Consider the following 27,212-nt stretch of genomic DNA (forward strand, 5'->3'; position numbering starts at 1 on the left):
TTGTTCACTAAATATAACCCTCATACAGCCACTAGACTAGCCTTCTAAGAAATTTAATTAGAACCATATCACTACCTTTCAAACCTCCTTTTTTCTAGCCCCACTTAAAACTTCCATTGGTTTCTCCTTGCATCCAAATTAAAATCAGTTTGTTAAATAGTATAAAGTGTCTATATAATATAGCCTTTGTTTACCTCCTATCTGACTGCATTTTCTAACACTCTCCTCTCATTCACAGAGTACCAACTACAGTGGCTTTTAAAACCTCAAGGTTTCCCTTGCTGCCCCCTCTGCTCTTTCCACGAGTCCTTCCATGACTGACTTCTTTTTCTCAATCAAGTCTTAGTTAAAAATTCACCTCTGGGAGGCCTGTCTTTACTTCACTAAAATTCTAACATACTATTCACAAGTTCCTTTCTAGATCATTTCTTTAAAAATTTTTGTTCATAATACATCACAGCCAAAACCCATCTTATTTATTTTGTTTACCTGCTTGGTCTCTGTATCCAACCAACAGTATAGATAAGCACTATGTGAGCAGAAATTCTCAGTCTTATTCATGCTGTTTTTAGTGTGCAGAACACTCTTGTGAAATTTAAATTTTGGAAAAGGTTTCCATAAATCGTAGAGAAGACACTTTGATGTTCATACTCTAAAATATATGGTATCCTTTTGATATTCTTGATTTCCGGATCTGGAGTGCCTCTCCTATTGAAAGTGCTCAGCTCATGCTGACAACAATTTTGCTTGAAAACCTCTGCTATATGCAAACAAATACACAAATATAAATGATGTATCTAACCAAATGCAACTCTACATAGACAACCGAACTAATTTTACGGAGTGGCAAAATTGTTGTTTCTTTTGAAGAGTGAATATAAATTCTGTCATTTGATTCAATATTTGATTTATAGCACTCTTCAAATGTGTTTTATGTAAATTTTAAAAATTTTAGAATAATTAATGGCAGTAGTGAGGAACGAATTTCTGTTTGAGCATTTATAAAAGGTCACTTCCGAGTACATAAAAGTATTTAATAGTTTGTCTCTGTTAAGATTTGGTCCCAAGGCTGACAATTAGTTCATTTCTTTTAAAAGAATTGATTGTGCTGATAATGAGCAGTTAACTTTGTTATTTATTTGTTTGTTTGTTTTTTCTGCTTAGCATGTTTTCCCATGCCTTTTCTTCTAAAAAACACTACCGCATCTCCTTTAGAGAACTTCTCTCCCACTACCTGTGGTTCTGGTCAGATTATCATTCATTGAACCTAAACCTGGGATACAGGCTTTTGGTCCAAAAGTAGGAAAAGTGTCCCATTGCTCAGAATTTTCTGAACTGTTAGTAGGTAATATTTTTCTCTTCTTTTTGGATTTCATATCATAAGGGTGTTAAGACTGGAGCTGCTGAAAGTCTTCCAGAAAATCGAAGCAGCCTATTTGCAGAAGAAAAAAATTAAACCAAGAGTTGAAGAAAACCAAAGACAAGCAAAGGTAAACAAATGAGAGAGAAAGAAATTTGATTTCATTTATTTGAATTTTAAAGTCCAGGTGAGGTAAATAATCTTTTCATAATGATTAATTTGTGATGATGTTCTATTATTTTCAACCAAATGAATCCTGATTAATACAGAGATACTTAATAACTTTCCTTCAAATGAATATTGAATATACTAAATAAATCCATTTTTTAAATTACCTCTGGGAAATTGTTACTTCTTCTACTGTATTGAAGTTGAGTATTCAAGAAATATTATATGATGGAGATAATGGAAGATGATTCCATGTTCCAATTCAATCCTTGACTTGGAAAAAAAAAAAGACTATCTAATGTCCTTCATAATAGGTCATTACCTGTGCCTTTTCATAATAGGTCATTACCTGTGCCTTTTCTTTTGAAAAGTGAATATAAATGCTGTCATTTAATTCAATATTTGATTTATAGCACTCTTCAAATGTATTTTATGTAAATTTTTAAAATTTTGGAGTAATTAATGGCAGTAGTGAGGAATGAATTCTATTTGAGGGTCTATAGGTTACTGCTGAGTATGTAAAAATATTTAATAGTTTGTTAAATTTGGTCCCAAAGCTGACAATTAGTTCATTTCTTTTAAAAAATTGATTGTGCTGATAATGAGGACTTATCTTAAGTTGGGCAACTTTAGGTCAGTACTGAAAATGAAATTTTCTGTGTCCTATTCCTGAGTGCTAAAAGAGATTAGAAGCTCTTCTAAAATAAGCTTCTACATAATGAGACATTAATGGGTGCCATTTAGCATATTACTGTTAAAGTGAGCTTCATTACATGTGGTAGTAACTTGCATAAGTAAATGTGCCTTCTGAAGTAACTATTTTTACTAGGCAGTGATCTAAGTTTCCGAATGAACAGACTACTTTATGAAACTAATTTACTAGCATATCTTAGGTTTTCTAATACAACATGGTGTTAAGATAATTTCATTTTGATAATCTTCTATTTACTTAGAAAGTACTTCAGTGGGAAAATAAATTTTCAGATACTGCTTCACTAATACTGCAGGAAAAATGTGCTTCCTTTATTGTATAACATTTTATGTAATCAACATTTTTATGTATTATACAACAGGGGGAAAATCTTATCTCTTAATATTAATACTTTGATTATTATTACTATCAATCCAAATTATACTGATTGACACAAATTGTTCATAATTGCTGTATACCAACAAAATGCTTTATGCTTTGTTTTACCTAACACGAAGTTAGAGATTTTTAAAGATCTTTCGTTTGCAAACTGTCTGATTTTAATTTTCTTCCAAGTCTGTACCTCCTTTTTGGATGTGACTGATATTTTCTTACTTATTTATAGGAAATGTTCTCCATTTCTATAGCTTTGTCATTTCAAGAGTGTTATACAAACACATTCATATAGTATGTAGCCTTTGGGGCCTGGCTTTTTTTCACCCAGAATCATTCTCTGGAGATGTATCAATAGTTCCTTTTTTGATTATTTCTGAGTGCTGTTCTATGGTATGGAAGTACCACAGTTTGTTTAGCTATTCACCCATTGGAGAGCATCTGGGTTGTCTGTTTTCTGACAATGTGAATACAGTTGCTATAAACATTCATGTACAGGTTTTTATGTGAGCACAAATTTTTATTTTTTTCTAGGCTAAAATTCCCAAGAGTATAATTTCTGGGCTGTATGGTAGTTGTATTTTAAGTTTTTTTAAGAAACTGGCAAACTCTTTTTCAGAATGTCTATGTCATTTTATATTCCAAGCAGCAAAGTATGATTGACACAGTTTCATTGTATCCATGCTGGCAGTCGTTATTATCATATATTAAAAATTTTAGCCATTCTAATAGATGTGTAGTGATACATCCTTGTGGTTGTAATTTCCATTTTCTTAACACCTAATGAAAGCGAATATTTTTTTCATGCACTTTTTGGCATCCGTATATCCTCTTCAGTGAAATTTCTCCTCATGTCTTCTGCCCATTTTCTAATTGACTTTTTTTTGTTTGCTTTTACTGTTGAGTTTTGAGAGTCCTTTCTACGGTCTAGATACAAGTCTTTTGTCAAATATGTGGTTTGCAAATATTTTCTCCCAATCTTTAACTCACTTTTTCTCCTAGTTTTCTTGAGGTCAAATTTTGCAATTTTTGCTGTTATGGCTAGTGCTTTTTGTGTTAAGTTAAAGAACTCTTTGTTTATAGCCCTAAATCCTGAACATATATATAACATACTATATTAATATATATGTGTATATGTATATATACACATGTATATATGTATATATAAATACTATTTATATATATAGATAGATACACATATATATGTTCTTGGTTATTAGCTAATTCTATTTTTGGCCAAGAGAACCAAAGCATATCTGGATTGCTTTATTTTCACAAGAAATTGCAAATTTCTTACGTGTGTGTATCAGAAGTTGGTGAAACAGGTCTAGCTGAAAGGGTTACCACTGGCACTGAAAGTAGGGGCAGAAGAACAGCACAATAAACAGAGACAAGTTTGTGATTGGCCTTAGGGCCATAATGATGCTGAAGCAGTACAAGTACTATGAGGATGGCTACAATAAACACACACCAACCTGTGTGAGTCAATTGACTGTAGGAAAAAGGAGAGAGATAGATCCTTCAATTCCCAAAGAAATGTGGAATATTTAGATTTGTTTAATTAAATATAATACCTGCCCCTTCCTGAGTGGCACACATAATTTATCCTAGTAGAAGAGATAGGTATACAAAATATAAGTAACATTTTAGAAAGATAAACAATGATAAAACTGGCAAGGTGGTACTGTAAAAATATTGACTCAAAGGTGATGGTGATGTGGATTGCAGGAAAGAACTTCAAGCATGCCTGAAGCTTATTTCTTCTCCTCCAGTTAAATTGCCTTCATTTCCAAGTGAGTGAAAGTAAACACTCATAGAATGTGCTGGAGTTTAAGGGCTTAGGAAGGTTATCTAGATGGAATGTACTGATCTGTTCTTTGCTCTGTCTGAATAGCTTCTTTTGTACAGAAAGTTTTTAAAAAGTCTTTATATTAAGGTAACTTCTTTCATTGTTTTTGTTGGTTTTCTACAATCAAGTGCTGTCATTCCTATGACAAAATTGCTATCATGAAAATAATACAGAATGACATTCTGAATAGTGACTGGATGGCAAAAGGGGATAGTACTTTAGACTGGAGTGTAAAAGAAAAGCTTCTTATAGGGGGTGTCATTGGAGCTAAAACCCAATTTAATTCATTCAGTACACAAAAAATGGAGTGGAAAATTCCAAGGAGATTAAAGCATAAGGAGAAAGAATCTAGAGTGGACAGAGAAGAAAGAAGGTCAGTATGGGTGAAGTGTAATGTAGAAAAGGGGGGAAGTAGGAGAGGAGGGAAGAATGGGACCAGATCATGAAGCAAACTTTAAACCACAATAAGAATTTTGGGTTTTAATTTGCAAGCAATGGTAAGGCTTTGGGTATCATTTGGTGGAATGATATCACTCAGGTGGCTGGGTAGAAAGAGTATTGTAGGGGCATTGTAGTAGGAATTGGAAAGGATTCTCTCAAAACTGTGCTATATCTGCTGTCTATGTGCCAGGGTTGGAAAGCTAAGTTTATTTTTTACAGACTCTTTTTTAAGTAAGGTTCTGGATATAAAGAAGGTTCTGTCAATTAAGCACTTTATGTGGAAGGAGGAAGTGTTGTGGACACCAACTCCTATGGTTACTGGATTTGGTAGATCCAACAAAGTTGTGGGAGTTTTGAAAAGAGCTCTAATCCTGAGGTCCTCTGGGTTTAAAGAAAAATAGCAGGAGAGAAAACTTCTTGATCTGACACCAAATCCCTGAATCCAAGCTTCAGTTCCTGTTCCCCAGTTTGCTGGTGTCAGAGATTTCCACAAGGCAGTAATAATTTCAGACCTTGAAAAGCATAGCTACACTCATGACCTCAACGATAGTAGCTCCAGTCACGGGAAGGCTTTGTACCATTTTGTGAGTGTATATGAGAGGCATAACCTGCCCCTTCTGCCTTTCCAATAATAATATGTAACCAAGCCTTTCCAATAATAATATTTAACCAAACAGTTCATCATATTAAATTCTTTCCTCCTTAAAATGATTACAGTAGTTTTGTTTTCTGAACTTACTCTTACCGGATTTGGGGGACAAGAGTAGAATCAGTGACACCAGCATTAGGATTCTGTTATAGGAATCTAGGCTTGTGAGCATGGCTGGATCACGATATTATTAGTGGAAATATTGACAGATGATCATATATGGGATGTATTTAGAAGGCAGGGGTTTATCGTTGTGGCCAGGGTGGGAGATGCTCTGTTTATGGACCTCCAATTCATCATTTCCACTACAATAGCTCTTACTCTATAGGTCAAGGAACCAATGAGGATGTTTGGTCAACTGCTAAGTATACACATTCTCATTATATATTAAGGAACTAAAAAATGACCAATGCATGTGTATAATCATCAAGAACTGTGAAGAGTCTGATTTTGCCCTATTTTCAAGCTAAGATGTTAGCCTGCCACAGTTTCAGGGTTGCTGACAGAGTCTTGGGTCAGAGACAGAAGACTGTTGATTACTAACAGCAATAGCTGTTTGTATGAGTTCCTCAGGCCCTAATTCCTACAGGTTAATGTGAAGAGGGCCATCCAAAAACTGAGTTGCATTATAGCAGAAGGAAGCCTGAGCTTAGGTACGTGAATCATTTACAGTAGGCAGTAAGCATGCTTCCCTTTGCTCCAGAGGGATCCAGTTTTTATTATATTGGGCAGCAAACATGCCTGTCATTTGCTCCAGAGGGAGACATCATCTTTATCTTCTAGGGTTTCACTCAAAAAAGAAATACGAGCTCTATCTTCCAAAGTTGTTCACTATATAACATCTTTGAAAAGATGATTAAGGACACAGGGCAGACAGTGCCAGCACCTCATTCACAGGAGGGACAGAAATGTGAGAAATCTATGGTCTGATTTATCTTCTACCCAGAGGACTTCTATTAACATTTCTTGAAGAAGTTATGGTGGTCTTTGCCAATCTATTCTTTCAGCCTTTGAATGTTTGATAAATACTTTTTGCCCTTTTGTCTTTTAAACTTACAACTCCCTATCTTCTAGCATGCCTTGTTTCTGACAAAAAATATACTATCATTCTTATAGTTTTCTCTGAGAGAAATGTAGCTTTTTTCCCCTTTGGTTGATTTGAAGATTTGCTCTTTATAACCGTTTTTAAGCAGTTTGATTTTGATGTGCCTTGGTGTAGGTTCCTTTGTGTTTCATTTTGGAGTGTACTGAGTTCCTTGGATCTGTAGCTGTCTAGTTTTAGTCTAATCTGGAAAATTTTGGCCATCATTTCTTCAAACATCTTTCTCTCCCACTTCTTTCTCCTCCCCACTGGGGAATGCCATTATATGGATATTAGGTCACTTGAAGATATCCTGACCCTTATTGATTATCTGTTCATTTGTTTCTTTGTTTTTCCTTTGTTTTTCAGTTTTGGTAATTTCTGTTGCCATGTCTTCAAGAGGCTGGTAAGAATAGGAACTATTCTCAGCCCTATGTAATACACAGGTAATGTTTCCATTAATCTTTGACCCCACCTTGGGGATTTTCCTCAAAGGCATGTGCTAAAGAGGACTCATCTGTATACTTAAGAGCTTCTCTCTGCAGATATAAAAGCTCCTCATTCTCTCTTCTCTGATATTCTTTCTTCCTGTGGACTTTAGCCTCCTTGGTCTGTCTGGATTCCCAGCTTCATCTCCTTTTCTCAGGAAGACTACGGGGCTTCACCTGGGTACCTCTCCTACCATGGCCTTCAAAATACAATTGCAAGGACAATTGTAGAGTTCGTCTTGTTTCTCATCTCTCAGGGATTAATGTCATTCATTGCCTAATGTCTAATGTCACACTGATGTTTCATATATTTTGTCAAGTTTTTAGCCATTTCAGGTAGGAGAGTAGATCTATTTCTTGTTACTCCATCTTGGCTGGAGGACAAGTCTCCTGGGATCTTTCTGATCCTAACCGCTTTTGGTTAGGTTCCCATGAAGTGGAATGTGAGACACGGATTTGGGTAAAAGTGACTTTTTCATGGACTATGTATCTGGGAAAAAAATCGACTTTAAGGGAATAAATGTAGCAGTGAAATGTTGAACAAAGTTGTAGTCTTAGATGAGGCATAATCTTGGCCTGATCTACAGGGTTAGGGCTCTGGAGCATAAATCACATTGCAGTGTTTCCTCCTATTTACATAAGTGGGCCAGCTTTGTGTCCTTTCTGTCAGTCATAATCTGCGGTCACTGCAAAGGGAGGGGAGCATGTCCTTCCAGTCACTGATTTTGTTATCATGACAAGAAAGATTCTTTAGAGAAGTGGGAAAGGATGGGAGGGGCTGTTGACTGTTAGTAGTCAAAACTAATAGCAACAGAGAAATAAATGTGCCATCAAAGTAGAGTATTTGGGGGCTTCCCTGGTGGCACAGTGGTTAAGAATCCATGTGCCAATGCAGGCGACACAGATTCGATCCCTGGTCTGGGAAGATCCCACATGCTGCGGAGCAGCTAAGTCCGTGTGCCACAACTACTGAGCCCATGTGCCACAACTACTGAAGCCTACATGCGTAGAGCCCATGCTCCACAACAAGAGAAGCCACCGCAATGAGAAGCCCGCGCACGGCATCGAAGAGTAGCCCCCACTCGCCGCAACTAGAGAAAGCCTGTGCGCAGCAACAAAGACCCAATGCAGCCAAAAATAAATAAATAAAATAAATTAATTAATAAAAAACAGAAAAACAGGGCTTCCCTGGTGGCGCAGTGGTTGAGAGCCCGCCTGCCGATGCAGGGGACACGGGTTTGTGCCCCGGTCCGGGAAGATCCCACATGCCGCGGAGCGGCTGGGCCCGTGAGCCATGGCCACTGAGCCTGTGCGTCCGGAGCCTGTGCTCTGCAACGGGAGAGGCCACAACAGTGAGAGGCCAGCGTACCGCAAAACAAAACAGAACAAACAAAAAAAACCCAGAAAAACAAAGTAGATATTTGGACAGGAAATCATATCATCTACTGTATACACAATAGTGTGTATATATATATATATATATATATTGTGATTGACAATACTAGACTTTACGCAGAATGTTTCCATTTATGTAAAGCTAAATATAATCATAATGGAACCTCATCTGGATTGGAGAGCATACATGACTCATTTTTCTGTAAAGGGAGAAGCTAATTAACCCAACATTCACATTAGTTATTACCTCTCGTTTGTTGCTGGTGAGGGAGGGCAATTCTGAAAAAATCTTCACTTTCTTAACCTCTATGGGGGAAACAAAGATATTTATTTTATCACAGTCCTTTAAACTGTCTGAATACTTTATATACATAAGTACATCCTTGCTCTCGGACTGCAATTCAGCATGTGGCAGGTGTTGGGAGAAACGAATGGACTCTGACTTTTCAACAAATGTGCACTAAGGTACGAGTAGAGTAGAACCCGTTTAACTTTCATTAGAGACACAAGGGTACACTCAGCAAGAATGAGGATTCAAATTTAAGGAATTAAGTAAACATCACAGGATTTCATTTAGATAGTTAAAAGGCGATAATAGCAAACACCATCGTCAAAGACTATTGCCTCAATTTCCTGCACTGAATTGGAAGTCCGAGTGCATATAATATTTTAAAAGCATAGATTTGATATGTAAAATTTCATTTAAAACAATCTTGTTAGATAGCTAACATAGCTGTAATTGTAAATGATATTCTGAGTATACTGTTTACTTAAGTTAATCTCATAGTAATGTATCTAAGTTGTGTGTTGGAATGAATGAACTTTTACGTTTTGAATCCCATACAGGTAAGTGACTTTAAATAACTTTCATTTGTCTTTCTCTTATTCCTACAACTTCAATCACAACTCTGAGTTCTCTTTTCAAATCAACATGAACTTTTATACATCCAATTTAGTGAATGCTAAAGCTTTCAGCTTATTTTCAGGAAAAGTAAGAGACGTGAAATTAAAATACATTTATGAAAATCAGCCATTATTTCTTATTGATACTTTCAGACTGTTTCACATAATGTTCTAATTTAGTGTCTTTCGAAACAAAAACTTTATAAGAAATGAAATTTACATTGCAGCCTAGTGCCTATGACTACATAGAGACACATAAAGAAACATAATCAAAACACAAGTTTCATATAGCACTTCTTGGCTGCACTACATGTGATTTATACATCTGGTATTTATTGATGCATTTTCTGTTTTATAACCTTTTATGCTTAGGAAAAGCTAGGTAATATATGTCAAATCCACAGTTTGAAAAACATGAATTTAATAAATGCCAGAAACCAGAATACTGTTAAGCAAGATGGGTATTAAATTGCTTTTGCACTTTTATTATCAACTACAATTGTTCATCCAAAGGATGGACTAATTGCTGTTTCTTTGGAAGAAAAATCTTTCTTCATAAAGCGTATCATTGCCCTTTTGAGTAGAATGACATTTGGGGCCTTAATTAATGAGTGGGTAATACATATTAGTGGGATTTAGCGAGATTCATTTTTAAACAATAAACAAAGATTCTACAAAAACGATTTCTTTTTCTCTTCAGAATATCAACAACAACAAAATATCTTTTGGATCAATTTGCAGAATATAGAAGGAAATTCTGTGTCATTACTTTGGAATCCTATCCTTGTCTGCAAATAGGAACCCTTTTTATCCATCATAGGTACCTTATACAACCTATTATACTTTTAATGCCTTTTGATCACATTAAAATACCCAATTGTACCTCCAAGGGCAAAATTTTGCATAAATTGATATTTAACATTAAGGATAGACTCCCAAATGAGTTAGAAAAAATAGTTTTGCAAATGTTTACATAAGTTTTATCAGTGTTAAAGTAAGTATATTATCTTTCAAAGGGTTTATGAGCCACCATATTGGCTTAAATACCACATGCTGATATAACCATACTTACTATACATAAACACACATTATAACAAACGCTTCTTTTGATTTATGACTTTTTCTTTCCTTAGCACCTAGATCTCTGCCTGGCATATACTAGGTACTCAATAAATAGTTTTAATTAATTGAACAGCACTGTAATAGTCTTATATAATCATATTTTCATAAATTATGACATACATTAAATGTTTTATTGGCCAAGAGGAAATAGCCTTGCAAGAAAGTAAAAACTTCAAGAAAGAAGCAGTGCTATTTTAATGAGTTATTGATGAATTGCTCCAGGATAGCAGAAAAGCATTTATATACTGTAGCTAGTTTAAAGACAGGTGACCTTTTAAGAGATTAGTTAACCTTTCAGAAATTTTGGAGAGTTACTGTTTTGAAAGATAAAGGTCAGAGTAGAACTCAGGATGCAGTTGTTGTCTCCTGTGTTTGTTGCTATGCCTCTTAATTTCCAATAAATTAATTCAAAATGTAGAGTCTGTTCAGAAGTAGATCTAGTTTTAAGATGAAAGAATGGTATTGCTTCACATATTTTTCAGGTACTAGAAATGAATAATCACAACATGAAAACTCAAAATCCTAACTTATTTATGAATTTCACCTTTAATCTCATTTAGTGCTAAAAAGTTACTAAGACAAAATGTGTTTGATTAAAAAAAAAAAGCACGATGCTTCTGGTTATTGTTTCTCTTTAAGAAAAATTCATTTCATCTTTCATTTCACCCCCCAAATCTTTTTTTTTTCTGAACTTAGTGTTCATAATTCTTTTCCTATAAGCCCCTGCAGTCTTAAACCCAATGTTTACATATTTCCTTAGGTGTGTTAACACCAAAAGGAAAATAGGGCAGAGTGTTTAGAAAAAAGTAGTATAAAATAGCATTTCTGTGCCAAGCTTTCAAATACTTGAAATACTTTAGGAAATAACATAAAAATATTTTAACATTTATAGATTTTGGTCAGGTTGTGATAAGCAAAGGATCATTAACCTGACCTACATGCTCTCTTTCTTCTTTGTAGTTTCCTATATCCATATTTTAAAATGCATACAATTTGCTTCTTGACCTATTCATTTCAAAAGAAACCACCTTCTAGTTTGGAAATGAAGAAAATGTATTTTTCTGCTAGATTTGATGATATGTACAAAGATGTCAAGCCAATTTTATATTTCCTAAACGTATAACTTAGTTTCTGATGTTTTATTCATACTCAACTGTGAAACAAATATAGATCATACAGTGCCCAGACTTAAGAAAGCATAAAAAAATCAAAGGGTAAACATCATATTGTAACAACAATAGTCCTATTTGAATAAGCTAGCACTATTTTGGAGATGGCAATGAACATACTGACAGAAATTTCACCTATTCAAAAATCCGTCCATATTTTTACAATAAATTGTGCTTTATATGATAATTATTATTCACCAGTTCTCATCATTTCAACATCAGTGTAGCCTTAAAAATGAACAAAACCTTGATTGGTGTTTGAATCGTCTGGATTCATTAAACAAGCACGGGGAGGAAAGGAGAAGAAAATTGAACTTGGGTGAAGGATATTTTTAATAAATAAGAGGGTTTTTTCAGTCTAATTCAGGATTGACTTTATTATTGTGCTATGCGAAAGTCTCTTTGAGTGGTGGGATAGTATTAAAAACACGGGTATAATCCTATTGGTACACAGTGCTGTGAGAAGGCCATATTGAGGGCAACTGCCAAATACATCTCTCATGTTAAAAAGTCAGGAGGTAGCTCCTGGTTTAGTAACCAGATTCTTTCATCTAACAACTGTGATATTTCTGAGTGTGAGTACTTTGTGCTTCTGGGCCAAGATGACTGCTGTATTGTCTGAAATTACATCACATTCTAGGAAGCTGAACAGAGGGATGGACGAAGACAAAGTGGCAAGTTGGTCCACCATATGTCTCTAACCCTCAGTATACTATTAATGTGCAATGTACTCAATTTTAGGTTTTGTTTCTATTTTTGAACATGTCTAATTATTTTTCATGTTTAATATGTTATGATTTTCTCAGGAGTCTTCTGAAGACCAGAGAAAAATATCTTAAAATTTTCTTTTCTTTTTAGTATTAAAATAAAATTCATTGTATCTTACAATTACTTGTATGGGTTGATTGGATCCTCTTATAAATCTCAAATACATTATGGGTTCTTAAATTATTTTTTGATGTCTTGAAACCTTTTTCTGTTATCATCTTAGAAATTATTTCATCACTCATCAGTTATTCTAAACCATGCTAAAAAAATACTCATATGAAGAGATGCTAATGTCACCAGGTTATTCAGTTGCTCCAGATATTGCATTATTATTTCAAGACGGTGCAAAGGAAACTAATTGATAGTCTGCTTTTAGCTTTCATTGAGCACAACTGAGAATTCGGAGTTTCTCATTTTCCGCCCATAATGGCAAAGAGAAGAAAACTGGTGAGGTTAGATGTTTTGTAACTATTAGAATATAAATACAAGAAGACATATAAATTGTCTAGAACTACACTGTCCAATATGGTAGCCACTAATAGCCACATGTAGCTAGTGAGCCCCTGAAATGTGCTCAAATTAGAATGTTTATTAAGCATAAACTACACACTATGTTTTGAAAACTTTGTATGAGAAAACAGAAACCAAATATCTCATACTTTATATTTATTTCATGTTGGAATGATAATATTTTGGATGTATTAAATAAAATATGTTATTAAAATAGCTTTGGGGGGAGGGATAAATTGGAAGATTGGGATTGACATATACACACTACTATGTATAAAATAGATAACTAATAAGCACAGGGAACTCTACTCAATACTCTGTAATGACCTATATGGGAAAAGAATCTAAAAAGAGTGGATATATATATATGTATAACTGATTCACTTTGCTGTACAGCAGAAACTAACACAACATTGGAAACCAACTATACTCCAATAAAAATTAATTAAAAATAAGTTTCACCCATTTTTTTTTTACATTTTCAATGTGACTCTAAGAAATTTTAAAATCAGACATTTGGCTCACATGATTTTATTAGACAGCACTGTCCTAGACTCTAACAATGATAGTGAAATTGACCGTATAAATGCAGTCTCAGACTATGAGTTTTCAGACTACAATGTCCTAGTTAAATTTCCTCAAACTCAAGAATCAATTTGTAAAATATATATTTCTTACTAAATAAAATATATATGATATCCTCATCTAGGTAGTCATTCAGCAGAATGGACTTCATCATACATTTCTAAAAGAATTGCACCATCCTCTTTTGCTGCAAGGAATAATGGCAGTGTCCTTTCAGCTTTTATGACATTTGTGCTCCAAAATATACCTGATACAAAGAGGTTTACTATACTTATTTTTTTTTAAGTTTTAAAAAATTTATTTTATTCAAGTATAGTTGATTTACAGTGTTGTGTATTATACTTATTTTTTTATTAAAATTTCTAATAAAGAATTTTTTTAACATCTTTATTGGGGTATAATTGCTTTAAATGGTGTGTTAGTTTCTGCTTTATAACAAAGTGAATCAGTTATACATATACATATGTTCCCATATCTCTTCCCTCTTATGTCTCCCTCCCTCCCACCCTCCCTATCCCACCCCTCCAGGCGGTCACAAAGCACCTAGCCGATATCCCTGTGCCATGCGGCTGCTTCCCACTAGCTATCTACCTTACGTTTGTTAGTCTGTATATGTCCATGACTCTCTCTCGCCCTGTCACACCTCACCCTTCCCCCTCCCCATATCCTCAAGTCCGTTCTCCAGTAGGTCTGTGTCTTTATTCCTGTCTTACCCCTAGGTTCTTCATAACATTTTTTTTTCTTAAATTCTATATATATGTGTTAGCATATGGTATTTGTCTTTTTCTTTCTGACTTATTTCACTCTGTATGACAGACTCTAGGTCTATCCATCTCGTTACAAATAGCTCAATTTCATTTCTTTTTATGGCTGAGTAATATTCCATTGTATATATGTGCCACATCTTCTTTATCCATTCATCCGATGATGGGCACTTAGGTTGTTTCCATCTCTGGGCTATTGTAAATAGAGCTGCAATGGACATTTTGGTACATGATTCTTTTTGAATTTTGGTTTGCTCAGGGTATATGCCCAGTAGTGGGATTGCTGGGTCATATGATAGTTCTATATGTAGTTTTTTAAGGAACCTCCATACTGTTCTCCATAGTGGCTGAACCCATTCACATTCCCACCAGCAGTGCAAGAGGGTTCCCTTTTCTCCACACCCTCTCCAGCATTTATTGTTTCTAGATTTTTTGATGATGGCCATTCTGACTGGTGTGAGATGATATCTTATTGTAGTTTTGATTTGCATTTCTCTAATGATTAATGATGTTGAGCATTCCTTCATGTGTTTGTTGGCAGTCTGTATATCTTCTTTGGAGAAATGTCTGTTTAGGTCTTCTGCTCATTTTTGGATTGGGTTGTTTGTTTTTTTTGTTATTGAGCTGCATGAGCTGCTTGTAAATTTTGGAGATTAATCCTTTGTCAGTTGCTTCATTTGCAAATATTTTCTCCCATTCTGAGGGTTGTCTTTTGGTCTTGTTTATGGTTTCCTTTGCTGTGCAAAAGCTTTGAAGTTTCATTAGGTCCCATTTGTTTATTTTTGTTTTTATTTCCATTTCTCTAGGAGGTGGGTCAGAAAGGATCTTGCTGTGATTTATGTCATAGAGTATTCTGCCTATGTTTTCCTCTAAGAGTTTGATAGTTTCTGGCCTTACATTTAGGTCTTTAATCCATTTTGAGCTTATTTTTGTGTATGGTGTTAGGGAGTGAGCTAATCTCATACTTTTACATGTACCTGTCCAGTTTTCCCAGCACCACTTATTGAAGAGGCTCTCCTTTCTCCGCTGTACATTCCTGCCACCTTTATCAAAGATAAGGTGTCCATATGTGCGTGGGTTTATCTCTGGGCTTTCTATCCTGTTCCATTGATCTATCTTTCTGTTTTTGTGCCAGTACCATACTGTCTTGATTACTGTAGCTTTGTAGTATAGTCTGAAGTTGGGGAGCCTGATTCTTCCAGCTCCGTTTTTTGTTCTCAAGATTGCTTTGGCTGTTCGGGGTCTTTTGTGTTTCCATACAAATTGTGAAATTTTTTGTTCTAGTTCTGTAAAAAATGCCAGTGGTAGTTTGATAGGGATTGCATTGAATCTATAGATTGCTTTGGGTAGTAGAGTCATTTTCACAATGTTGATTCTTCCCATCCAAGAACATGGTATATCTCTCCATCTATTTGTATCATCTTTAATTTCTTTCATCAGTGTCTTATAATTTTCTGCATACAGGTCTTTTGTCTCCTTAGGTCGGTTTATTCCTAGATATTTTATTCTTTTTGTTGCAGTGGTAAATGGGAGTGTTTTCTTGATTTCACTTTCAGATTTTTCATCATTAGTATATAGGAATGCCAGAGATTTCTGTGCATTAATTTTGTATCCTGCTACTTTACCAAATTCATTGATTAGCTCTAGTAGTTTTCTGGTAGCATCTTTAGGATTCTCTATGTATAGTATCATGTCATCTGCAAACAGTGACAGCTTTACTTCTTCTTTTACTATCCCTTCATTATTAATCTACATTGTTGATAAAATGATTTTTTTTAAATTCAAAAGGACCTTTGGAGTCAGGTGGTAACTGATTATGTGTTTCCTGGTATACTGAGGGTTAGGGGTTTTCACTGAGGGTAAAGGATTTTTTTCCAGAAGATGTCACTCAACAATTCACATATTTCACTGTTCAGAATTTAATCATATCTCCTGATAAGGTGTTTACCAGGAATTACAGTATTCATTTTGAATGACTATGTGCTTAGCTAAAATACTTACAGGTTTTTATTTCTAAAGAAGTAGGAGAGAGTAGATATTGGGGTAGAATACACCAGTCTCTGCCAAAGAGTCTATTCACATTTTTTCCTCCAGTTGTGGCTTAGAAAATTTGACAAAAATGCTTAAATACTTATCCCTTATAGGCATGATTTAAACTGCATCAAGATCCAAAATTTGATACTCTTTACTTAAATGGGAAGGAAAAAATTACTTACTATTTGTTATTTTCTAAACCTCTCAAGAATCCCTCTCCTTCATTGTTGGAGTGAAGGGATTCTTAAACTTTCTGGTTAAGGTATCCTGATCTGTTATTATTTGAAGCAGTTTTTCTCTATTTTAACCACTCTCTATAGCCACCTCCTTCTCCCTATTCCAGAAGGCATTTGAGTGTGAAAATTTCTGTAACCCCTGGATGGAGGAGGAGACTCCGTAACATAATATAGAACTTTTTTCTTTGACCTTTAGTTGGACTCAGCTGTAGGATTGTTGGCTTGAGTGGTCTCCAAATTGCTTGTACTTGTATCTGTCAAGATGACCACTGATGAAATTTTCCATTCTCTTGTTGGGTGAGTGCCCAGTGCTTTTCCCTGCCAAACCCAGTTTTAATCACACAGATTTGGCAGACTCTTCTTGAGTTTCAGCCAGGTCCTCCACCTGGGACCTGTGTTAGGATGTCCATTGATTATCACCCTTTAGGGTAAGGACATCTCTTCCTTTCATGACACACCTATGGATCTCAACTCAGCCTTGAGGTATGCTGGAAATTTGTGGTTCATTTTCCTGATGAATAGAACTTGTAAAAACTTCTGGAGTACTACTCTGGTTCTCTCTCAGCCTGCCATGTCATGCCATCATTTTTAGTTTGTTTTAGACCTTCTGGCTTAATTTGGGAATGCTTGCTTAGTGGACAACTCATACAAAATTGCAGAAGTTAATAAGGGTACAGTCTCTTAGCTTTCTATTCCAAATTATGTAACATCTCACTTTCTAGGATTTTGTCATGGAGGATAGGAACAGGAACATATTTGCCTGATAATATGAATTCCCTACAACTATCCCCCCATTCTCTTTCTGTCCTTCTAGGGACAGTCATGCTCTATTTTACTTTTCCTTTACATCTGGTGGAGACAACCTCTATGTCATCATAGCCTTCTCCTTCCCCAAGTTGAATTCATCTCTCACATTCCTTGCAATTAAAAAAAAATCACTGAGCAGGTAGGTGGTAAAACCTTAGCTAGAAACTAAAATGATTACTTGAGAATATTTTAATCCCACTATGACATTACCTATAATTAATTAAATAAGATCACAAGCAACTAAGAGAAAGTTTTTTGTTTTTGACAATCTATAGCCAAGGCAATTGTTAGATGTTCTTTGGTACACAAAAAGTTGAAGACAGTACCTAACCTCAAGTCTCAAGTACATGGCCAAACAGTCATAGAAAGGATAAATATAAAACTCTTAGATGGCACCTGGAGTGTCAAGTGAGTTGATAGGAGCTGAAAAGTACAGCCAATGATTTCTGACTGACACAGATCATGCAGCACAAAGATGTTGATTGATATTCAACGGGGGCCATAAATAAGTGCCCATTTAGCTAAAGATAGAGTAGAATTGGGGGTTATTTGGATTAGATTGTGTTGCAGTTGATAACCAGTATTCATTCTATTAAAGATTACATTGGATACTTAGCTTTCATCAGGAATGTGTAAGAAAATGGTATGTAAGTTATATCATTTGGTCCTGAAGGTTTTTGAGGATGAGTGCCATTTTGCAATGTTGTGGAAGAACACTGATATGGCAGGGATCTGAAGGAAAGACTGAAGTAAGGAGAGACCTGGGGAAGACTACTGGGAATATCTAAGCATCAGGTAATAAAACTGGAATTAGTACAGTGGACAATAGCAATGTATTTGAGAAGTATTTGAATGCTGTAGTAGATGACAATAAGTGGTGCTGGGAAAACTGGACAGCTACATGTAAAAGAATGAAATTAGAACACTACCTAACACGTTACACAAAAATAAACTCCAAATGGATTAAAGACCTAAATGTAAGATCAAACACTATAAAACTCTTAGAGGAAAACATAGGAAAAACACTCTTTGACATAAACCGCAGCAAGATCTTTTTTGACCCACCTCCTAGAATAATGGAAATAAAAACAAAAACAAATGGGACCTAATTAAACTTCAAAGCTTTTGTCCAGCAAAGGAAACCATAAACAGGACAAAAAGACAACCCTCAGAATGGGAGAAGGTATTTGCAAATGAAACAACTGACGAAGGATTAATCTCCAAAATATACGAACACCTCGTGGAGCTCAATATCCAAAAAAATAATTCAATCAAAAAATGGGTGGAAGACCTAAATAGACATTTCACCAAGGAAGACATACAGATGGCCAAGAGGCACATGAAAAGATGCTCAACATCACTAATTATTAGAGAAATGCAGATCATATCTATAATGAGGTATCACTTCACACCGGTCAGAATGGCCATCATCAAAAAATCTAGGAACAGTAAATGCTGGAAAGGGTGTGAATGCTCCTGCACTGTTGGTGGGAATGTAAACTGATACAACCACTGTGGAGAGCAGTATGGAGGTTCCTTAAAAAACTAAGAATAGAACTACTATATGACCCAGCAATCCCACTCCTGTGCATATACCCTGAGAAAACCATAATTCAAAAAGAGTCATGTGCCACAATGTTCATTGCAGTACTGTTTACAATAGCCAGGACATGGAAGCAACCTAAGTGTCCATAGACAGATGAATGGATAAAGAAGATGTGGCACATGTATACAATGGAATATTACTCAGCCATAAAAAGAAACGAAACTAAGTTATTTGTAGTGAGGTGGATGCACCTAGAGACTGTCATACAGAATGAAGTCAGAAAGAGAAAAACAAATACCATATGCTAATACATACATATGGAATCTAAAAAAAATAAATGATGGTACTGATGAACCTAGTGGCAAGGCAGGAATAAAGACGTAGACATAGAGAATGGACTTGAGGACATGGCGGGAGAGGGGGAAGCTGGGGCGAAGTGAGAGTAGCATGGACATATATACACTACCAAATGTAAAATAGATAGCTAGTGGGAAGCAGCTGCATAGCACAGGGAGATCAGCTCGGTGCTTTGTGACCACCTAGAGGGGTGGGATAGGGAGGGTGGGAGGGAGGCTCAAGGGGGAGTAGATATGGGGATACATGTATGCATATGACTGATTCACCTTGTACAACAGAAACTAACACAGTATTTTGAAGCAATTATACTCCAATAAAGATCTATTAAAAAAATAAAAAAGAATGATGGACAGCAGTGTCAGTCATAGCTGTGGCTGAAACTCACACACGTTTCCTGGTTATGTGACCCTGGAGAATTTCTTCAACCTGTCTTCCTTGTTTTCTTACTTCAAAAATGAGAATAAAAAGAGCTGACTAACAGATCCATTGTCATGATTAAGAAAACTTTAATGAGAAAATTTAAGCATAATATCTAGAAAATTATAGAAGCTCAGGATGTTTTCAGTATTGATAATACTAGATAATTCAATGGAAATAAAAAAAGGAAGTGAATCTTTGGATCTAAAATTAAGGCACCATGAGAATATTGATATCATGAATCATGAAGAGTAAGCAAACTTTTGAGATGGAAGTGGACAAAACGGCAGCCCAGCTATCCATTCCTCTACTCTGGGCTTACTCCCAGACCAGAAATGGGTTTGTGAGGCATTATGCCCTGGAAAGCCTGTTTATTTGCTTTCACTCTCCCCTAGAACAGGGATGAACATGGCCTTCTGCTCTTCAATTGTGTGTAACTCCCCTATGAATGCCAGAAAGTAAATTTGCCAAAGTATAATAGTTTGCTGTCAGGACAGTACAAAGAGAACAAGAAGGAAGTAGGTTTTATAAAAAGCTTTAAATGGATGTATTGACTAATTCTAGTTGATTTTAGATCCCTTCACAGAGAAATAGCCTTGGTTCTTCCCTTGATATACTGACATTGTTATATACCTTTAGAAAATATCCCTCAGAAAAAATGTCATCAGTCTATCTTCACCTCCTTCAGTTCCCATATAATCCAGAACAGCTTGTAAAAGCTCATCTATAGTTTTTGTGACAAAAACATCACCCTGTGAATCTGGAAAATTCTCTCAAACATGTCGTTTAGATGGCAGATTTTACCTTAGAATTCTCTGCTGTCTTGGACTTAAGTAGAGGAAAGCTTGGAAGCTAAGGTAGTCATTATTCCCACCCCCAAGCACAGTTGCTTAGCCCAGGCCTGGACATCTGACTCAAACTGGGCAAATCAACACCGTTTCCCAGGATAGTGACCTGTACTCCCTTCCTGGTAGCAGTGATATGAGGAGCTAGTTTTTGATAGTCCTGGTTTGTGCCATGTTGATGAAGCTAGTCTGCATAAAAAGAAGGAACGTCTAGAAATGACAGACAAAGGAGAGTAGTAAGAGTAAAAGGGGATGGGGAAGGGGGCGAGGGATGCAGGAGAGAAAGATGAACCGAATGATGGAAGAAGGGTGGGGAGAGAAGGAGAGAAGAAGGGGGAAGACGATTTTGTGAAATTCCCTTTTTGCTTAAGAACATATCAAATTAGTGTCATCCCACTTGTAGTTCAATAAAAAAGTTTTCACAATTACGTCTCATCTTTCTGGAATTTATATTGATATTCCTACAATGCCCATGATGACTTTTAAATGACCGTTTAGCTAACATCTTTATTGCTAAGAGATTGAAATACTATTTTTTTTCAAATTAAATTCACAGTTTTGTCACAAAGAATTACTAAGCTCTGATATCAAATACTGATTCAATATTTATCATGTGAATAAAAGATTATTCACCTCAAATACTGACCTGGGATCTGCATTTGAAAACAAGTTGAAATAAGGATATTGTAGGAATTTTTCTTTCTCTCCTTTTGTAAATCACAGCCTTTCTGAATATTTTCTAACTAGCTTTTCCATACTTTGTGTCTTATGTTCTGCGTCTAACTTCTGAATTTCATATTAGCAACATAATTTAATTTAACATAATTTATACAGACTATCAACACCTTATCTCTGATTTTCAAATTAAATAGTGTTCTGAAATAATGAATCATGCAGTAAATTTGTAGCCTGCATATGAATCTCATTGAGTTAGTAAAAAATGTTAAAAGTTGTAGTGTTACTAAGAAAAAAATATCAAGTAGCTTGTTTTCTATTTTTTATTACAATTGTAATTTTGTCACCTGGGGTATTTTTTTTCTCCCAATGAGTAGCACATCATGATTTTAAGAACTAAAAATAGAAAAGAAGAAAAAGTAAAAACCTGACTATAACTTTCACATATTGAAAAATGTCACTGGTGGTCATTCCTAGCATGTAATATTAAGGAAGATGAAAATATGTTTTTTTATTAAATGTAATACTATTGTTACTAGAAGTGAACTAATTCTTACAAATGAAGCGTAGGTTGATAACTCAGCTAAGCACTTCTTATTTGATTAAAATGTTACTTATTTTCTTTTTACTTTAGTCATTCTTTTTTTCCCCCTTCCTCCTTCCCTCGCTTCCTACTGCCCTTCATCCCTCCTTAATTCCATCCAAAACTGGTTCTTGACTATAAGCAACTTGTAAAGCAAGAAGTTTGGAGTTAAATCAGAATAATTAAAGGGTTTAAGTAAGAGATTGGTAAAACAAGTTTGGCGACTGGGTGAAGGATGGATTGAATGGTGGGTTTAACATAACTACCAAGTCTAGGGAGACCAATTTGAGGTTGTTTCTGTAAGATAGGTGAGATGGTGGCCAGAGTAAGACAGCAACAACAGACACTGAGAAAATTAAATAACATTGGGAGAAATTTGGGAGGTAAAATTGATAGAAATTAATAACTGTGTTAGGAGTTAAGAGCGTGGAGACAACAATCCCAAAGTTTATACCTTAATGAACAGTGACTTCTGCTGTCATAAGGAACATAAGTTTTGAAGGTAAAGTGACCCATAAATGTACATGGGAACATGACAATAGATGTTTAATAAGATTTAGACAGAAGATAAATATTTTATAGACCGTGGAGATAATTGAACACCCTATGTATGTTTGGAGAAGACAGTATACAGAATACTGAGGACCAAGGGCAATACAGGATAGGAAGTGTCAGCTGTGCTCCCAGTTAAGATTTTATCACATATTTTGTTACTCTCCATATATGACAAGTTTATGTTGGCTTGATTCTAGAGTTAAGCTCAAAGTTTAGTGCATATTATTAATCTGTGTCAAGTAAACAAGTGAGATACAAAACCATATTAGGACATTAGTGGAAAAACAGAGCTATAGTGCTAGGCACTTAAGTTGAAGTCATATCACTGAACAAGTGACACAGCCACTGCAGCTCTTGTCCTAGAACCGAATAATACTAGTGTATAGAGCAGAAAAAATGTGATCAGATATTATGAGTTGAAAGAGGCCACAGAGAGGAATCAATCAACTTTTCTATCTACTCCCAGAATCCCTACAGAATTCTGACAAATAGCTAGCCACTTTGTATTTTATTTCTAGAAAACAAGATCTACTATAGAAAAGACTTCCTTCTGATTATAAACTAGAAACCCCATCTGAAAACAAAGTGAATGCAATTTGGTGAAACTTGTTTTTGATAAGCTCATGTTGACTACTGAATCAACTATGGAAGTACTAAAATTACTATGAAACAGGGAAGAGAGAGAATATATTATAAATTCCCAACACTTAAAATGGACTTTTCTTGAGAATGCAAACATGGTTCCAGTATAGTTTTTAAGATACATAATGCAATGCTGAATTTCATATTTACTTTTAGCCTAGTCTATGTAAAATACTGAACATAATTATGTTATATTTAATATAAAATATTGAATATTTGATCTTTATATAACCCCACATAATAATTTAGAAGCCCATCATATGCCTAAATCTGTGTTAATATATGCACATTTAAATATATTTACAAATCAGAAACTTTCAATAAACTATTTTGACATGTAAAGTAATTTAATATAAAATAATATCTTTGGGCAATAGTCAAGGAAATTTGCTTACTAAATTGCTAAAGAAATTCATAATAAAATATGCCTTCCTTAAAAGGAAATTTCCTTGGAAATTAAATCATTAGATTGTATCATAATGAGTCTCCATAAATATATATCTTTTAGTGTAGAGTATTTTAAAAACAAATGCTTTCAACCTGTTTCCTGCTGTTATGTTTCATATACATCTAGGTCTTTGGGGCTGCGAATATATGACTAAAGTATTGAAATCCATAACTTTATATATATTTTAATATCTTGGCCATGAACATGAATGAAAGTTTACAAGTCTTGTATATTAACATTAAAGTCATAAACTGTGTGAAGAACAAAAGTAATTCTTCATCACAAACATGTATATTTTAATTTGTTCATAGTTTGCAGTTTAATTAGATATACAGTATAATTTATTGGTCACTATACACAAAACTATACATGAAAAAAATGTTTTAAAATTTTTCACTAGTTTTACATTGGGCTTCTTAGCTCACTGGAATCAGTATTTCAGCTTCTCTTCACTTCTCATATCTAGATTTTACAGACAATAGAATGCACTGGTTGGGGTGAAAAACAAAGAAATATCTGCATTTAATTAAGGACTCTAGTGCATCATTTAAGTGATATAGTGAATGATTATGAAATTTTGCTCAGTCAGTCCTAGAAATGTTCAGATATTTACCAATTTAAACCAAAATACTTTTTCCCATTTTGATAGAGAACTGTACTTAATGGCCACTGTGGTAATGACTGTGGTCATGTCCTCAACTAGATTTAAAGGTTGAATCAGCTATAATATAATAATTAATTTATGGCATATGTAGATTGATTGAGTAAATAAAATGATTATATTTCTATGTTATGTATACTTCATATTAATTCAGTAGGAATTAGAGTAATATATCTAACAGCAGACCATCCTGCTTTTATCTTTTATATGTGTGGAATCTTGTTAATCCAATGGTTTTTACGTTTTTCAGTTTTAATATATTCAGAGTTTACAGAATTCTCACTTAACAAATATCTATTTCCTGGCCTAAGTAAATCTACCTAAATTAACCTTATGAAATATATGTTATTTTCTTATCCCCATTTTACATGTGAAGAAACTAAAGATCAGAGAGCTTAAGTGTCTTGCCCAACGCCACAGACCTGTAAAATGGAAGAAAAGACTCTAAGAATAGTTCTTTTAAATTCATATCTAGTACTACTTCCATAATTCTGCTGCCTTGGTAAAGTAATTTTTGTGAAAGTCATATTAAAATTAGAATGCTAAATTATTATAAATAATAATATCAAATGAAAATAATTACTAGTTAATAAATTCTTTCTTTCTCTAGTAAAGACCCAGTTTTTCTTTTCTTTTTTTTAAATTAATTAATTAATTAATTTATTTATTTATTTTTGGCTGTGTTGGGTCTTTGTTGCTGCAGGCTTTCTTTAGTTGCAACAAGCAGGGGCTACTCTTTGTTGCGGTGCGCGGGCTTCTCATTGCGGTTTTGTTGCGGAGCACGGGCTCTAGGTGCGCTTCAGTAGTTGTGGCTCGTGGGCTCTAGAGCACAGCCTCAGTAGTTCTGGCGCACGGGCTTAGTTGCTCCACGGCATGTGGGATCTTCCCGGACCAGGGCTCGAACCTGTGTTCCCTACATTGGCAGGCGGATTCTTAACCACTGCACCACCAGGGAAACCCCCAGTTTTTCTTTTAATGACCCTGGAGTATTAAGTTTCAAGAGCTGTTTTCATGAGACTCTCAGTAATTTAAAGTTTCATTTTTGCATTATAGAGATGCAAGTCAGGCCCATGTATTGTGTACTATGGCAAATAAATTGGTATAATGTTTTAGGTGTCTTGAATTTCTCTTCAAATTATATTTTTTAAAGTAATACTTACATATTGGTTAAAAGTCATTCTTCTCTCAGCCTTTGTGAATTCTAAAACACACAGTTTCAGGGTTGAGATTATGCACTGGGTGTGATGGTTAATTTCATGTTAACTTGACTGGGCTAAGGGATGCCCAGGTAGTGGGTAAAACATTATTTCTGAAAAAAAAAAAGAGAAATCAATATGTAGAATACTACCCAGAAAATGAAAAAAAAACATTGTTTCTGGGTATGTCTGTAAAGATGTTTCCAGAAGAGATTAGCATTTGAGTTGGTAGCCTGAGTAAACAATAACACCCTTACCAATGCAGGTTAACATCATCCAATTTTTCTAGGGCCTGAAGAGAACAAAAAGATGGAATAAGGGCAGATTTTCTCTCTGGTTGAACTGGGCATCCATCTTGTCCTGACCTTGAACATTGGCACTCCTGATTCTCAGGCCTTCTGACTCAGGCTGAATTACAACACTGGCTTTCCTGGTTCTACAGTTTGCAGGTGGTAAATCATGGAAGGTCTCAGCCTCCATAATTGCATGAGTCAATTTCTATAATAAATTCCTCTCTGTCTCTCTGTATATACGTATCTCCTTTTTGTTCTGTGGAGAACCCTGGCTAATATACCAGCTCCTACAATTGTGTTTTGCTGTGATTTAAAACTTTTTCATTGTTCCTAGAATTATTTATTGATGTTTATTAATATTTGATGGGGTTGTTAATCTCTAGTGAATTAGATTTTTAAAAAAATACCCCCTTCACCCATTCCTCCCACCTCCTCTTCTTGTTTTTTGGATCTAAGACACTTAAAATCTTTCAATTGGATAAAAGATCTATTAGACGCTTTATAATAAAAAAGTCCAAAAAGCTTTTAAAAATATTTCATATCCCCCTTGTGGAAAATACAAACTTTTATCATAATATTTATTAAAATAAAGCTCAAGAAAATTGAGATTCTCTTATTTTCTCTAATTGTGAAATATTTTATAAATTTTAATAGTTCGTAGTTAAACGTTGCAGAGCAAAAATGCTTCAAATGAAATGTTTTTAAATAGTTTTTTATTTCAGATGTTTTAAATATTTTGTATAGTTTCATTATTGGAATTAGTGACTTTTTAAATTACGAAATTCATATGGAAATTTTATGGAAATTGCTATTTCATATATATATATGTATATTACCTTGACATAATTCTTTGAATATCCCAAATTTATATTATAAGAAATTATATAAAATATCTAATTTATCAGAAGTTAAATTCATTACCTTTTTAAAATTCCATCTTGTACTCACTGAAATTTATTCTAAATCACATCTTTAGGTCAAACACATTCCCTAGAAATCCAGATAAGAAAAAGATTAAGCAAGTAACAGTTAAAAGCCTAATTAGTGTATTTCACCTTCATCATCAAACCTAAGGAGAGAAGTGATCAAAACCTTTTAATGGTCAGAAATGAGTGAGTTTGTAGGCATATCTTTCATTTAAAATAACTGTTTTCTACATTATTTCTGAAGGTCAGTTTTTGGCCTCATTTGGAAGAGGTTCAAAACTTTTAGATTTAAAAGAAAATTATAGAATGATATTTTTAAAACCTTATTTCACACATACATTTTTCATAATTGAAGTATATGAAAGTGGTAGAAATTAATTCCACAAAATTATTAAAAATAAATAATCTAAACTTAATTGCAAAATTAGTCATGATTATATTTATATAGTATTAATTATTTTATTTTTTATGTTAACACATTGTTTTTAACATTTTTAAAGCAGAATAATTTAAATTATATTTTCAAATGGGAAAATAAAAGCATATACTTGAAACCTGTAAAGACTCAAATTAAAATGAAAGAAATTATGAACAAATTCAAACATATTGATTTTTTTTAAGGGTTAGAAAACCATAGAGCAATTTATTTTATTTA

At 34.5% G+C, this 27,212-nt stretch overlaps 1 pseudogene; it reads right to left on the reverse strand.

The window, feature by feature from the left end:
• Positions 1–25,818, reverse strand: part of LOC114902474 — a 37,915-nt pseudogene extending 12,097 nt beyond the window's left edge.
• Positions 25,819–27,212: the final 1,394 nt, after the last annotated feature.

Source organism: Monodon monoceros, unplaced genomic scaffold (assembly GCF_005190385.1).
Source record: "Monodon monoceros isolate NGI ecotype Baffin Bay Population unplaced genomic scaffold, NGI_Narwhal_1 Super_Scaffold_20, whole genome shotgun sequence".
Lineage (NCBI taxonomy): Eukaryota > Metazoa > Chordata > Mammalia > Artiodactyla > Monodontidae > Monodon > Monodon monoceros.